We start from the raw sequence: 15801 nt of genomic DNA, 5'->3' as shown, positions 1-15801 counted from the left end.
AAAGTTAATGAAGAACTAAATATTTATCACAGACACCAGTACATTATTCTTCTCTCTGACTTCAAGGATCTTACATTATAATAAAAGGAGCAAGACATATATAGAAATAATCATAAGTTACAGAATATGGTGAATAAAGTGAGAATTTTTAGAAAATGATGTCATAGGGCCTATGTCTTAAAATAATTAATATATCTTCCATGCCTCTATTTTGCATCATCTTCCTTCCTATTCATATTTCCACATCAGCTCATTTCTCCCCATTACATAAATAAGTGATAATGGGGATTTAATTTATCTTGGTTCCAAAGCAGTTAAATAAAATTGAGTATCTTTCTCATTTTAAAATCATATGAAACTAGGAAATGTAAAATACATTTTATATGACAAAAATAAATCTCAAAATAAAAAATCAATGCTAGCAATCATTCAGAGAAGACTATAAAGAAAAATAAAAGTAAAAAAATTCATTAGGAACAATTTATTCTGCCCAAATTATTATGGCGTCATTATCCTTTATTTCCTATTTCTCTAAGAAGATGGTAGAAAATAGTAATCCATTGTTAACAATATTAGGTTCTGTAGGTTAATTCCAAATAGCAGTTCCTCCTCCTACAAGTCTGTATACTCCATTTTTGCTATTATACATAGGAATTCGATTCTTTCCTCTATTTGTATATGTAAATACTCTTAGAAACAGATAAAGGAAAAAATCTGAATGGATTTACACTGTGCTGTCTCTGAGACTTAAAGTTTGTCTGTGAGAGGTATATGTGAATACCTATGTTTAATTCAATAGTTATTTAGCTGAGAATTACAAAGAATTAACAGATATGTTTCCTACAAGTAGGAAGGCCCCTTGGGGATACAACTTGGAGTTGGACTGTTAAACACTATAATTGGGGTTTTTTGTACTTGAAGTACAAAAGACTAATTTGACATTCCTGCTGTTTTTTTAAGCTGAAGAAATGATGCGTGGGTTATGTACTGTTGGAGATATGCCGAGTCTCCCAGATTACCTATGCAGGAGGCATGAATTGGGAGAGGTGGCCAGATCCTATGGCATTCGTATGACATAGGGTTTCCCAAAGTGTGGAGGGGACAGAGATTCAAACTACAGAGATTTGAGAAAGAAGGTCCTCTCTGAGAGTAGGAAGGCCTACCTGGAGAGCACTAGGGCTAGGAACTAGGTTGAGCACACAAGAGAATTCCCATGGGTGGGGTTTAACCTTTCTATGCTCGCTATCACAATAAGGAAATAGTCATATTTAGCAAACAGCTTAAAATATGGAATTTATTATGTATTTATTTTATTTTCTCCAACTCCCCAGTAAAATCAGGCACACCTGACCAGCCTTCAGTTGACGGTGGTGAGAGAGTAAAAGGAATGGGAGAAAAAAAGAGAAATGTGGCCTGCTTCATATCCATTTCCTCATGGCAGGCCCTGGCCCAGGCAGGACCGCACGGTGAGGGGAGTGGCAGGCAGCAGGAGTCTGGGTGTCCTGCACCAAGGAAGAGCCGGGCCTCTGTGAAGTTGGAAACAACATGGAGGAGCATGAGCCCCGGGAAGGAACTTTCAGACGTGAGCCAGAAGTGGATATGAAACAACCAACCTCCCTTATTCTTATATATCCAGAGGCAGGTACTCTTACCAGGCAGAGATGATGTAGTGCATAGAAAGGAGGCTGGAGGGAGATGCACCTAATTTACACCATTGTTATTCCTGAGTAGGACAAGGTAGTGATGAAGTTGGGCTCTTAAGTCAGATAGAGGTATCTTTGTATCCCATTTCTACCACTAAATAGCTATGGGAACTGAGGCAAGTATTCTCTCTTGGTTTCTATCAATAAAATGGAAATAACATTAATATCTTCTTTGTAGTGTTTTGAGAAATAAATTACATAATGTATAAAAGTTTTCAGTCAAATACCTATCACAGAGTCACATGTTTAATACTATCTGCTATTATAATTCAACTTTTTACTTTAGTCTTTTTATTTTCATGTATATATACTGAATGTTTATTACTTTAATAATTGAAAAATAATTTAGCATATCACTCTGAATAAAGGTATTTCCATGCTGTGAAAAGAAAAAAAAACTGGCCATTACACTGGCCATTAAGGGGATGTTATGAAATTTTAAAGCAAAAGACTCTTACTTTCAGCTGAAGTTTCTGGTATTCAAGAACTCTCTAGGCAAGCTGCAACTTACTTTTAAAACAAACTTCTTTAATTTTTAATTATTCAATAACCACTTACCCTGAGAAAACTTGAGACACATATAAGCATCTTGAGAGAGGTTGTAGTTGAAACATGTAAATAAAAGTTAAGCAAATAACATAGATAAATCTAGGAAACATAAGGACAGCCAAGACTGGGTAAACAAAAGACAGACTAGAAGCTTTAGACAGTTGGAGAATAAAAGGAAGCACAATACGTTGGAAGCAAAGAGGGAAGAATTTCAAGGGAGAAAAGATAATCAGTGCCAAATGCTACAGAGAGAACAAGGAGAACTGATAGGATTATTAAATTAACTTTGGCAGAATGTCAAATTGAAAGAATTTTTTAAAAATAACAGTAAGTTGTATAAATGTCAATATTAGGCTATTTCCCAAGAACTCTGAAAAAGAGGGAATAGATAGTGAAAGAGTAAATCAAAGGGAAAGGATCTTTTTGGTGCACAGGAAAGCTGATCAGTTTTGAGGCAGAGGGAGATTTGCAGATTGGCACTGAGGTTTTAAGGATTTCCAAGTGTTTTCAATACCTGAAGGGTTGTACAACCGTTGAGCTCTACAAAGCTGCCCCAACATCCCAAAGTAATAAATCTTGGAAACAATATAAATAGAAAAAGAAGCAAACATATGTTTCTCACTCTCTGTTCCGTGTGGGCCTACCTGCATGGGGCTGTGCATAATAGGTCCCAATTCACAAACCAGAGCCATTAATATCATTTATCTAGATTTACTGTCTCTGACAAGGCCACACAGACTTACAGGTTCCTTCATTTTCCTTCCTAACCTTCACATTCTGGAAAAAAGAGTACATCCTCCTAATAATCATAGAGCTTTCTCTTCATCGAACCAGAAGCAGTGGGAAACTAATGCTGTAAGTTGTTTCTCGTCTGAATTTTGTGAAATTCTCCAAATATGCAAAGATTTTGACAAAGGTTAAGAGAATCTCTCATCCTGCCCCGATCCCCTACACCAGCTCTAACAATGATATATTAAGTTTTGTAGAGAAATATCTTTAGAATTACCCTAATCATCATCTTGTATGTTTATACCACTTCAATATCTGTCTTAGAAGACGCAAACTTAGAAAGAATAAGTGACTTGCCCAAGGAAATTAGCCACTGAATAGCAAAGCTCCTCAATGAATCTATGTTTTCGAATTATTGGCTGAGGGCTTTTTCAAATTAACTAGATTGTCTCCTAAATTTTGAAAAGATTAAATTCTTAATATAAAATAACAAATTGTGGGATAAATATATTTCTATTAGGCATCCTATTTTCATTAACATCTTAGAATATTTCTGTTTTCATTAATAGAATAGATTCTATTCATAGATTAATTCTATTCTAATGGATAAATAGAACGAACAACCATGAAGGATTTTATATGCTGAACAATTTTTTTTTTACCTTTTTGAGAAATGTTTCTACCTGTCTAAACAGAAATGTGTTAGTCAAAACGGGTGTGCCTTTCCTTCCCATAGCAAAGCATACATTGCATAACTCTGACTCCATATTGAATGACATGACTTGAAAAAGAGGCTACTTTTAGTCCTGGAATACCTCTTTCTCTGGATTTATATCAGAGCTTCAGCTCAAAGTGTAAAATTGCCTACCCAGCCTAGACACCAGTGTTTGAATAAGACTAAGATTGGATAAAAAACATTTTTATGCTCTTTTCAATTTCACAACTGAGACAACTTCTGTATTTTTTAACTTTTAAAATAAAGTTCTTTTTTTAAAAAAAATTAATTCTCAAGATAAAGTCTTCATGAAATTAGCTTTAAAGAAACCCTTGGACAAAATACAATTAGTATATTGTACTATAATTCTACTGTCCATGTTTAATCTTTTCCACAGACTTTAAAAATTATATTTTATGTGATCCCTAAATCCATGATTCTCTGTAATACAGCAAAGGTTTTCTCATCTGTTCACTCTGTCCTCTCTTCAGCACTCAGCAAGAGAGTTTGCTCCTTCTTAAAATTCCCCTTTGCATGGCCTTGTGACAGCTCACTCTTCTGGTGCTTTCCAAATTCTCCATGGACTCTCAGTTTCCTTTAGTGGCTAACATTTCTTTCTCCTGGACCCTAACTGTTTTTCAATGCCTACTCTTCTCTCTTAGCACCTTCTTTTTTAAAGGACACCAAATAATTCCATGCTAATGACTGTCATCTAACCTTCATGGAAGTAAATTCAAGGGCTTCACTGTTCTAATTCCTCAAAAATATACACATAATATGATGGAAACCACTCTACCTAAGACATAGTTTGGCATATGATCAAGGTTTTACAGACTATTTCACTAATATAAAGAATCCAACACTCATATCATTACCAGCCAAATCTTCAACATTAAAAATCAATAATTTAAACAAGGTCTCCTAAACTTTTTACTGTGTTTTTCCATGCTACAGCTTTCACCAAGCTGCTTTCAAGATCAAGAATTGCTGGTGGCTCCATTTAGAAGGCCTTCTCATCAAGTCTTCAGAATATCACTTTAAAAATACAACCCTATTCATGTAACTTTCCTCTCCCTGCTTTAAACCAATGGCTGACACACTTCCCTTAAGAAAAAGCTTAAAACCTTAGTATGGCTATGAATCTCTGCCTATACTATTCTCTCTTTGTATTTCCAATGTCATATACTTCACTTTCTCTTTCACACACCATGTTCCAACTACAGAGGAATCCTCTCCAATCTTCCCCACTTCAGCCTTTGACACAAACTGTTTGCTCTTTCAAGAAAAATCAACAAATCTTCAAGGTTACCATACTCTATTTGTATACTATGTTTAACTAATGATTTGCCTCATTATTTCAAGACAGTCTCCTAGACTAGACTCCAGATGTATCCATCCATTTTCTGTTCTTCAAGACTAGACTCCAGATATATCCATCCATTTTCTGTTCTTCAGAAATGCCAAGCACACTCCTGCCTCTGGGCCATCGCTCCTGCTCTTCCCTCTACGTGAAGTTTCTTCTTTCAGATGTCCACCCTCTTCCTTCTCTTTTCTGCTCTAATGTTACATCAACAAAGAGGCTTTCCCTGACCATGCTCTGTAAAATAGTCTCCCCCGCCAGCCAACTTCTATCATTCTTTATTTCCTTTATATTATTTTAATTTTCTTTATAATAGTTATTACCATCTAAAATATTATTAATTTATATACATATTTTAAAAATTTACTGTCTTTATTCTGCAACTAGAATAGAAGCTTCATAAGAGTTGGGACTGTTTTTTCATTGCTATATCTCTAGTACTATGACAATGCTTGGTACATAGTACATGCTCAAATAAATACTATAGCTGTAGAATATGTGACTAGATTAATCCTACTCTCTATTTCACATTTTTGTTTTGATTGCCTGTGCAAAATTAACACACTAAAGGATGAACTAAATGTCAATTTAAATTCATATTCTATAGTCATACTGAAGTTCATTTACCAATACATTCAAAATGTTTTTCAAAAGTGTAGTATTTAATTTACTTTCAGCATTATTTTACAAATCTATAAACTACATTAAGAAGTTGACTGCTTTTTATAAACTGGAGATACAATGAACCACATCAGGAACAACAAAAAATCCAAGGTAAACAAAAACAGAGTAATGCAAATAAACTGAAAGCATGTTACCTCAGATGAATGGGTTAGCTAAGATGCATTATCAATTAAGTGTCTATAGCCTATGTGCCACCTTTAAAATATAGTAATCATTTAGAGAAGAATCATATGTATCATTCTTGAATCCATCCTGATTTGCCTATTCACAAATATCTGTATCATAATTATAATCAATAGCAATGTTTTTCATAGATACCTCAGAAATGACTGTGACATAGTAGAAAACCTGATCTAATATAATCTAAACAAGAGGCAGCAGACAAAAAGCTATAACTTACTTTTTTTTTTTTATTCCAAGTGTTATATTGACAGACATCTAAACCAGTAAGGAAATCTGATTTCCATATTTGTCTTATTCAGATGTTCATAAATCCTCTCAGTTGCCAATATCCCATTCATATATCTTTAGTATAAAGTATCAAAACAGCCTGTTGAATTCCAGAGGACACATCATATAAGTGATTATACTGCTATTTTTAGTTTTATTTTAAAAAGTCACTAATTATAATTATAGTTTACTAATTAGAAATAATTATTATAATAAAAGGTTTACAATTATTATTTGTAAATAAATCTAGGCTAATACAATGCCTGTTTAAAAAAAAAGAGCAGAATAAAAGATTCACCTAATAAATATTCCAATGTGATTCAAATGGCACATATTTGAAAGGTAGCAGCCCACATGCAAAAATAGTAAAAGAATAACATTGCTTAATGGTTTGATGGATGTGTGGCATATCTATTTGAACATTTAGATGGCAGCATTTTGCAAATGGAGTGCATTAGCGCTTAAGCACTAATGTCATCTGAATAAATTCAAGTTTATGACAGGAATACAAACCTGGATACTTTCTTTGCATATGTGTACTCTTAAGTGATTCTTTGCAGATAAGGTGACAGGATATACCTTTCCTGAAACAAGCTGCTGGCTAAATAAAGCAAGAAGTATGCTGTATCACCTGCTTTTGCTAAATTGAAATACACGTAATAACTGTGTACCTTCTAACAAAAAAAGAAAGGCATCAAGGAAAGTTTGAGTTTGGTACTTTTTAATTTTGTTTGAATGAGTCAGAGTAGAAACAAATTATTTTCTTTCTTCCTCTAATCCATTCCTGTTGAAATTGGGGGTACTTAGTACTTTGTTGTCCAACAGACACATATTCAAACATTACCATATCCAAAAGCCATTGCTTTCATATTAGCAAATATATAACACTCTTTCATAAGCCAATTGTTCAAAAATTCTTACTTGACTTTTGCTCTCAACCATGACGGAGTAGTTAATGCTGGGTATCTTTCCCATGAAGAGAATCACTAAACTAGGGGAAAAAAATGCATGTATTAACTTTTCAAGCACTAAACAAGAAGCAGCATGGGACTGTCATATGTGCAACAAGGAAAACAAAAAAAGTGATCCCCACGATTGTCTTAAGATTACCCTGCTTTCTCCCAGGGCAGGGCACTTTCCTTCTAAGGAGCCAGGAAGTAAAGACTGAGCTGATCAGAAGTCTCTATGAGATGAGGAGTCCAAGATAGGAGTTCTAGGTTTGCTGAATGACTGGATTTGCCAGGAGAGTTTACTTGAGAAGACAGGAGTGGGACATACCAGAAAACTGCATGAATGCGTTGACTCAAGGTATCAATCAATCAATGAAGAGAAAAATTAGATATGTTTGTGCATACACACACTTGTGCCTACACACAGACATATAGCTCTATCCACTGAAATGGCACTAGTAACAACACACATGCATAATTCAGAGATTTTTATTTATTTCACCAGTACAGCCTAGAAGCAATCAACATCAGTGGTAGTTAGCACGCCTAACATCCATACGTTGATTGAAACAGTACTATCTATAGAAAGGAAGCAGGTGTCTCTTGGCAAAATAGCTGATTTTAAGGCTAGGATAGGGAAAGTAAAGATAAGCCTGAAAGTGGTGGGAGCCCATCAAAAGGACACAGGAAGCAGCTTGGAGGAGTTCCCACTGCCCAAATCTGGAACAATTTGAACATCAAAATAATTACAGCAATAGATTGTCATCTATAGAATGAAATAAGATTCAATGATACTATGGAGATATATATATATGTAGATATATATAGATATAGATATAGATATATAAATGAATAAAGAAAGAAAAAAGAGAGAAGGGAAATTAAGAGTAGACTGCCAACTAATAAACATAGAAATATTATAGAGTTAGAAAGATTATTAATGATACTATAAATAGTGGATAAAAATTTGATGACTAACAGAATATTTATAGTCTCAAAATACAAAGTAAATTAAAAAGACTTTAACCATATGATCAAAGTTAACATCACTAATACTGGGACAAACTGACACCATGTGCCTCCTGATATAATTCACTGAGAAGGGCAGAACATCACTTTTGTGAAACGCTCATCAAAAATTCATAATCTGAATCTAATCACACTGAAACTCAAACAAATCCAAACTAAGGGAAGCTCCGGTCAGTATGCTTCAAAATATACATCAAGAAAGACAAAGAAAGCCTAAGGAACAAATCCATTAAAGCACATTTAAGAGGCATGACAAACAAATGCAATGCTTGATCTTGGATACTGGACAAGGGGCATAAGGAAATGGACAGGACAAAAGTTTAATATGTACTGTGGATTAAATAATATGATATCAATATAAAAATTTTGATTTGAAAAGTATACTGTGGCTATGTAAGAGAATGTCCTTCTTATTAGGAAATACATACTGAAATATTTAGTGGTAAAGGGGTATTATATCTCCAGTTTACTGGCAAGTGATTTAGGGAAAAATATAACTGAATCAAGAACTGCATATGTGTGGGTGTGTCCGTAACATGTGTGTTAGTGTCTGTGTGTTTATATGGAGAGAGAGCGAGAGAGAGAATGATAAAGCAAATAGAAATGGCAAAAAGTATAAACAAATGTTGAATATGGGTAAGAGTATTTAGGATTTTATTGTACTGTTCTTGCAATTTCAAACAAGGTTTCAAATCATGTAAAAAGTTAGGAAGAAAAATTTATATTTTGTGACAAAGTTGTGCCTATGAAAAATTTTATGTGTGATGTAAAAATATTTGGAAGTCAAAAAGACATTTTAATATAGAACGAAAGGAATTTCTGAACATTGAGACAGAGTACAGTAGCACACTATTTGATGAAAAATGCCCAGGAAAATGGATTCATAAAGACAATACAAAGTCCACAGGAACAAGTTTAAAATTTAAGTTATAATCTATATGATAATTAAATAAATATACAGGTAACAAATTCTAAAATTTAGGCTTTGACAAATGAAGTATTTATTTTAAAACAAACTTCTGAACAAGATAAACCATTTTCCTCAACTGAAGTTTGCTAGCGTTAGTTAGAATTTAATATTCCTGTTATTTTTATTCACAACCATTATGAAGTTGGACATTTATCAATGAAACAATTACTTATTCCAGAAAGGAATTAACTTTTATCTAATGGGCAGTATATAGATCCATCTCTAAGCAATGTATAGTTCAGAGTGGACAATAAAATTGTATTTTGCCTCCATTATACACAGAAGCCCAATTTTATTAGGTCTTCAATTGCCTTTACACATCATTACCCTGCTGGCTAAGCCACTAGCCCATGAACTTCAGAGCAATGCATGGGATTTTGCCATATAACCCCAACCGACAAAATTCTTGCTTCATGCAATGAAACTATAGGGTTCATAGACTTTGGAAATGTAAATGTCTCATTAGGTCATCCTGCCCGTTATTTTGAAAGATTATTACTCACTTATATGGTCTCTATTCCCAAGTGGTTTATCCAGTGAGACTTTTAACAGCACTACCATTACAACTTTCTCTGCTGATTTCTGAAGACCACTTAATAATGAAAGCCCTATGGATTTCTTTACAGCCTGCATGTATATTTTCCACAAAGAACCTAAAGGATGAAGTACCGAATTTTCTTGTATCTCCATAAAAAACCGAATCTCTCCATTGATTTCTTCAATGTATTTCTTCTTTCCACTCAGTCTCACAAAGTTTTGCTTCAAATTTAGACCACAAGCAAAAAATAATAATAATAATAATAATAATAATAATAATACCACCAGTGGTAAGATTTTGTTTTAATACCTGTGGTTTGACTGGTCAAGAAATATACACCATAGAGATAATATGGTTGTAAATGCTTCAGTCATTAAAAAGAGTCCATTAATTACCATTCAAAAATTAATACAATAACAATATTGGTCCATAAAGTAAAATTTCACAGCAAAATTTATGTTAATTTATTATGTAATATGCTCAGATAAATATGCCAAAAAGCTTAATTTTTTCTCAAATCTATTATATCAAAACTAATGGAACCAACTTTTATTTATTTCAATTTTATTTTAGCATTATTTATAGACTGGCACTCTGGAAACTCTCTTGCATTCTTATTTAGGTCTTACCTCTGGAGACTGGTTCTACAAATTGTTTTGAGATCAGGGAATATGGTCACTACCAAAGCATTCTACCACTGCTATGAAGGACAGAATATCCTATTCTTAAATCACTTAATAATTGATTTTTTGTATTTCTATACCATTTTCATATTAATATAAATAGGATATTATAATTGCATTTGAAAAATATTAGTGCTTTCTGTGAGAATGTAAAATTAATTAATATGGTTTTAATTTTAAATAATAAATTATTTATTTTGAAGTATTTTAAACACTGTATTAATAAAATGATTCAATTAATTTCTATTTGTTTAAAAACATGTTTTATTTAATCCACAAATGATCTCTCGATAAATTCCAAAAATCAAAAATAGTATGAAGCACATACTTTGTCCACAGTGAATATAATTAGGAGAAAAAATTAAATAAAATAGTCAAAACCCAACTGTGTGTGAAATAATAAAATAAGAACACAAATCCCTTCCTGATTCTCAGATAAAAAAAAAATTTAAAACACAATTGTAAATTTCTGATGAACGTTTATAGAAAATCTGTGTTTTTAATTGATAAATTTGTAATCATGTTTAACTAGAAGGAGAATTCTCTGTTAACAAGAAGCTATAAGAAATATTCAAAAGTAGAAAAAAAATAGAAAATATCATAGTAATCTTCAGTTATAGATTCAAGAATTCTACCACAGAATATTAGGCCAAAATCAAGAATTGTCAATATTTTTAAGAAAGCCAAAATACTGAAATAGTCCAGCAAATACAATATGCAGAATTTACACCTAAGGAAAGAGACTTAACAGAGTATTCATAACAGTAATGTAAAATATGTGCATTTAATACATGCATAAAAATAAATACTGGGGCACATTCATGATAAAGCACAGTGTTATAAAGGAGGGGAAGTTATGAAAAGTATGTTACAAAGGTATAAATTTAAAATTATACATAGTTGTTGAATTAAAAATTTCTTTAGATTTTTAAATGGAAGAATGGACACAAAGAGTTAGTGTCTTTAAAGTTCAACCTGAAAAATCACCCCTAAATATCATGTTAATACCATAAAATTAAAATTGAATGAGAAAAATATCCAAAAGTTTCAATATCTACCTAATGAGATTTTCAGAAAAGAAGCTATGTAATTTTGGCAACCTTGAGGAATTCACTGACCTTCCATCAAAAACAGACAGAACTTGAAGTGACTACCCAGTAAGGGAACTATAGGAATAAACATTCTTCTCCTTCCCTACTATCTTCAGGTCTTACTCTCCAAAATCAATATGAAGACAGAGACCATGCGAGTCCTACTGACCTATGTAGACACACAGGTCAGCTTCCTGGCTCAGAGAGCACTGTGGATGAGGAAGAGAGGTATACTAGGAGGGACAGATTTCCATACAACAACCTTTGTCCAGTTCTAATTGGGTGTCTCTTTCCTGCTGACTTGCAGGACAAATTTTTTATTTTTTGGGTCTTCTCCCAGTTTGTGGTGATCCTTTTACTTTCTTTGTGGTTTCTTTTTATTCATAGGAAGACTTGACTTTTATATAATTAAACTTAGAATCTTTCTCCCTAAGTAGTTTTTTTCTTTTACTAAGTTATTTTAATTCAATATTCTTGTAATCGTCACAGCAAACATATGTTGTACCTACCACTGTTTTTCTCATTCTACAGCTAAGAAAATAGCCTTAGAGAGACCAAATAACCTATCTTGGGATTCCCATTCAGACATTTTGGACCCAAAGCCCACATTCCTGCCCACATCTTACCTACAATGCTATATGACTCTTGTTGAATACTGTTTTGTGCACACAGCTGTACAACTGTATATGTCTCTAAGTTAAACTCCTAAATTTGGACTTTTAGGATCAGGTTGTATACATTTGAAATTTTGATGGATACTGACAAATCTCCTTCCAATCTTTCTATCCCCTTGCCTTCTTTGAGTACCACCATTTAAAAAGAATATGATTTAGTCTTATAAGTTTAAATGGTATTGTGATACTGTTTTAATATGCATACATTAATTATGAGTTAAGTTTAGCATATCAACACTTTTGGTCATGATTTTTTCCCCCTGGAGACTTTTTAAAAATACATCTTTCTCCTTTTTTTAATTAGTTGTTTGTCTTTTGGGTAATGAATTGAATGTTTCCCCCTTGTCATTACCTATTCCCTCCACTGATATTTTATTTTTGTCTTCATGTTGTTTATGGCTATTGACAAATAAAAGATAAAATTTCTATGTAATTTATTATTTTTCTTTTATGGGTTTTGTGACATACATGTTATTGCTGCTAATACAAAGGGTACTTTTTATTATATTTTAATCGATCATTGTTTATTATGGGTTACAGGCTTTTAAATAATAATGTACCCATTTCCTTAAACAACTTATTTTATCATTACTCACAGATTGTTCAGTTTATTCTCCTGGAGTAGCCAGTATAAATCATACTTCTTAGAAATAATTAGAATTTTGCTTCTTCCCATTATTTTTTTTTCTATGAACATTTTGGAATAATGTTAAATGATAATGGAAATGAGTCATCCTTTTTGATCCTTATTGTAATGGGAATTCTTCTAATGTTTTACGACTGTGAACAATGTTGGCTTTTAATTCGAGGTACATTTCAATATTTAGTCCAAATTCATCAATTCCTTTTTATAAAGAATTTTTAACAGAAATAGATATTATTGTTTCTCAAATGCTTCTCTAAAATTTTCAAGTATATGTATGTATAAAACTTACCATATTATATAATCAGTTTGACTTCCTACTTTTAAATATAACATTGTATTTCCATCAATTTCCCATTTTGAGATAACTTCAGCAATTGTTAAATATTGTATTATGTGGGTATATCAAAATTTATTTTAAAACTCTCTTGTTTTTAGACATCTGGACAGGTTCCAAATTTTTTCTGTTACAAATCACTATTACAGAACCATTCTACCTCTCTAGATTACATTTTTACATATGCTATTCTCTATTTTCTAACTATATTTCCTCATTTTCCTACCTAAAAATCTTTCACTCACCTTTGAACACCCAGCTCAACTGTCAATTTTGAATGTATAGACACTATCTTTATAAATATAATTATTCTCTTTCAGTCTTTCCATATTAACTTGTTCAAGGCATTTATTAATTTGTGATATCATTTCTCTCTCTAAATGTCAACCTTTGTCAAACCACAGGATCAGTTCCAGTAGCAATTCTCTCTTATTCATTCATCTTTTCCTAATATCTAGCTCAGCATCTAACACACAAAAGACCATCAAAAAAACTTTTGTGGAATTATTAAATGAACAGATGAATAACTGAATTAATGAATGACTGTTAAAGAAACATATAAATAGAAAGACAATGAAGGACTATGTTGACAAAGGTTATGTGGGCTCTGAAAAGATGCTTGGAATTTAACTGTAGATAATTAGGAGCCAATGAAATGTTAAGCAGGTTAGTGTCATGATTATCAGGAGTTTATTTTTACCATCACTTTTGTTTTCACCACCTATCCATTTCTCATAATTATCCCTTTAATCTAATTTACATATTCACAGGGTATGGACCACTATACAGATAGTAATAAGTACACAGTATACATTGTACATATAAGTAGCAACACAAAATTCCAAATTCCAAATTCCAAATTCCATCACAGAGGTGACTCGTGACAATGGAAGGATTTACTAATTCAGCATGATATTATGATAATAATAATGGAAATGGCAACAGGAATTACCATTTACTGGATGCCTTCTCTAAAGAGACAATGAAATACCAGATTGTTATCATAAAATATTCATATAAAAATTATTAAATATAGTTTTAACCCCAATTATAGAGAAAAAATACAGATTTAGAAAAGAATAAGTAGGTTACACAGGGCTTCACAATTAAAAAGTGGTGGAACTAGAATTAAAACCCAGATATACCTGATTCTAAAATCAATATGTCATTATCTCTTACGGCACAAACACATTACTAACCTGTGTTTTACATATCACTTACTACAACAGAATGTTTTCTCTCAGAAGTAAACTAGTTATTTCCCATTCAACAAATGATTTTGAGATTCTTCATACAAATAATTTCTGAGAACATAATGTAACTTTTCTGAGGTTGCAAATGAAACAAATGTATTAAAAGAGTTAAAGCAATAACCTTGTTTAAATATCAAATCATCTCCTAATTACTATTAACCAATTAATTCTTTTATTTTGAAAAAAACTGTAATGCAGTTCTCAATTACTGTAATCAACTAACCCAAAAGAGAGGTTTAAGTAAGGGCAGTTCATGGAATAATGTCTTCTCTCCTAGTTTGGTACTGTCTTCAAGCACACTGTTCTGGTCACATGAGGGAGATGGGAATTGTTCCCTAATGCCCTAGTCATCGATCTAAAAAGGTGAAGGTTTTAAGAACTCCAGGCAATTTACCTCAAGTAATTTTCCTGAAAATTTTGGAATGTTACCCTTTTAAGATAATTTAATTATGTGGTATTTTTCTAACAAAGGTAATTTTACAAAACTGCTTTATAAAGAGACTGCTGAAACTGGCAATTCATAAATATCTGACAATTTTTATTTGACTGCAAATAAAATAAGGGAATTAGAGATATAAATGCATAGCGATATAAATGTTGCTAAGAAAGCTTTATAAAGAGGGTGAACTGATTGTGTAGTATATTTTATTAAAATGTTTCAAACAATATAGTGTCTTTTGGAATAATACTACATAAAATAGGTTTTTATGCCAAATCTTACCGTATTAGCTTTTCTGTATGCATTACTATCTTACAGAATTACTGATGAATTCTTTATGTATTCCATTTACAAAACATAATTATTTCAAGAGCTTATAGTCAAGCTATCCATCAAATCATAAATGTTGTACTGTTCCCTTGTGAATACTCAAAATCTGTTTCTTTCTCTCCTTGTGTAAGTTTTAAATAAAGTCTATACTAAATTCTTATATTACTGAATGCACTGGCAAATAGCAGCAGCCTGGTGATTCTGTAGATATTTTATGTAAAAATCTGACAAACGTTCCCTATAGAAATTATTCTCTTAAATGTGATGGGGGCTTTGGGAAAATCACTTTAGAATCAAACTTGGTTCCCTATTTTCTGAAGTGAATGGCTTTTTAATTCCCTAGTGAAAAATAGCCTTTTGTGAGTTTTGAATAATGCTTTTCTATGGCAGTGCTTGTAATTATGCTCAAGCATCAGTGGAAAAGAAGAAAATAAAATCAGACAATGAGAATAGAATGTCAGAGCATTAAGCTGTCAACATATTTATGTCCCTAAGACTATTCACATTAGGATATTATATTTAAAGACCAAGGTAAAGTTCAGTGGGAGCTGTAAGTCTTTAAATTTCTGCCAAAGCCTTTAGGAAATGAAATGGAGAATGTATTGTTTCAGCTTAGAATCACTTTGTACAATGAAAGCTTTCAGTGCTTTCAAGCTTAGAGCTTCATGAGAACA

The sequence above is a fragment of the Camelus ferus genome, chromosome 6, assembly GCF_009834535.1.
Source record: "Camelus ferus isolate YT-003-E chromosome 6, BCGSAC_Cfer_1.0, whole genome shotgun sequence".
Lineage (NCBI taxonomy): Eukaryota > Metazoa > Chordata > Mammalia > Artiodactyla > Camelidae > Camelus > Camelus ferus.
This window is presented reverse-complemented; position numbering follows the sequence as displayed.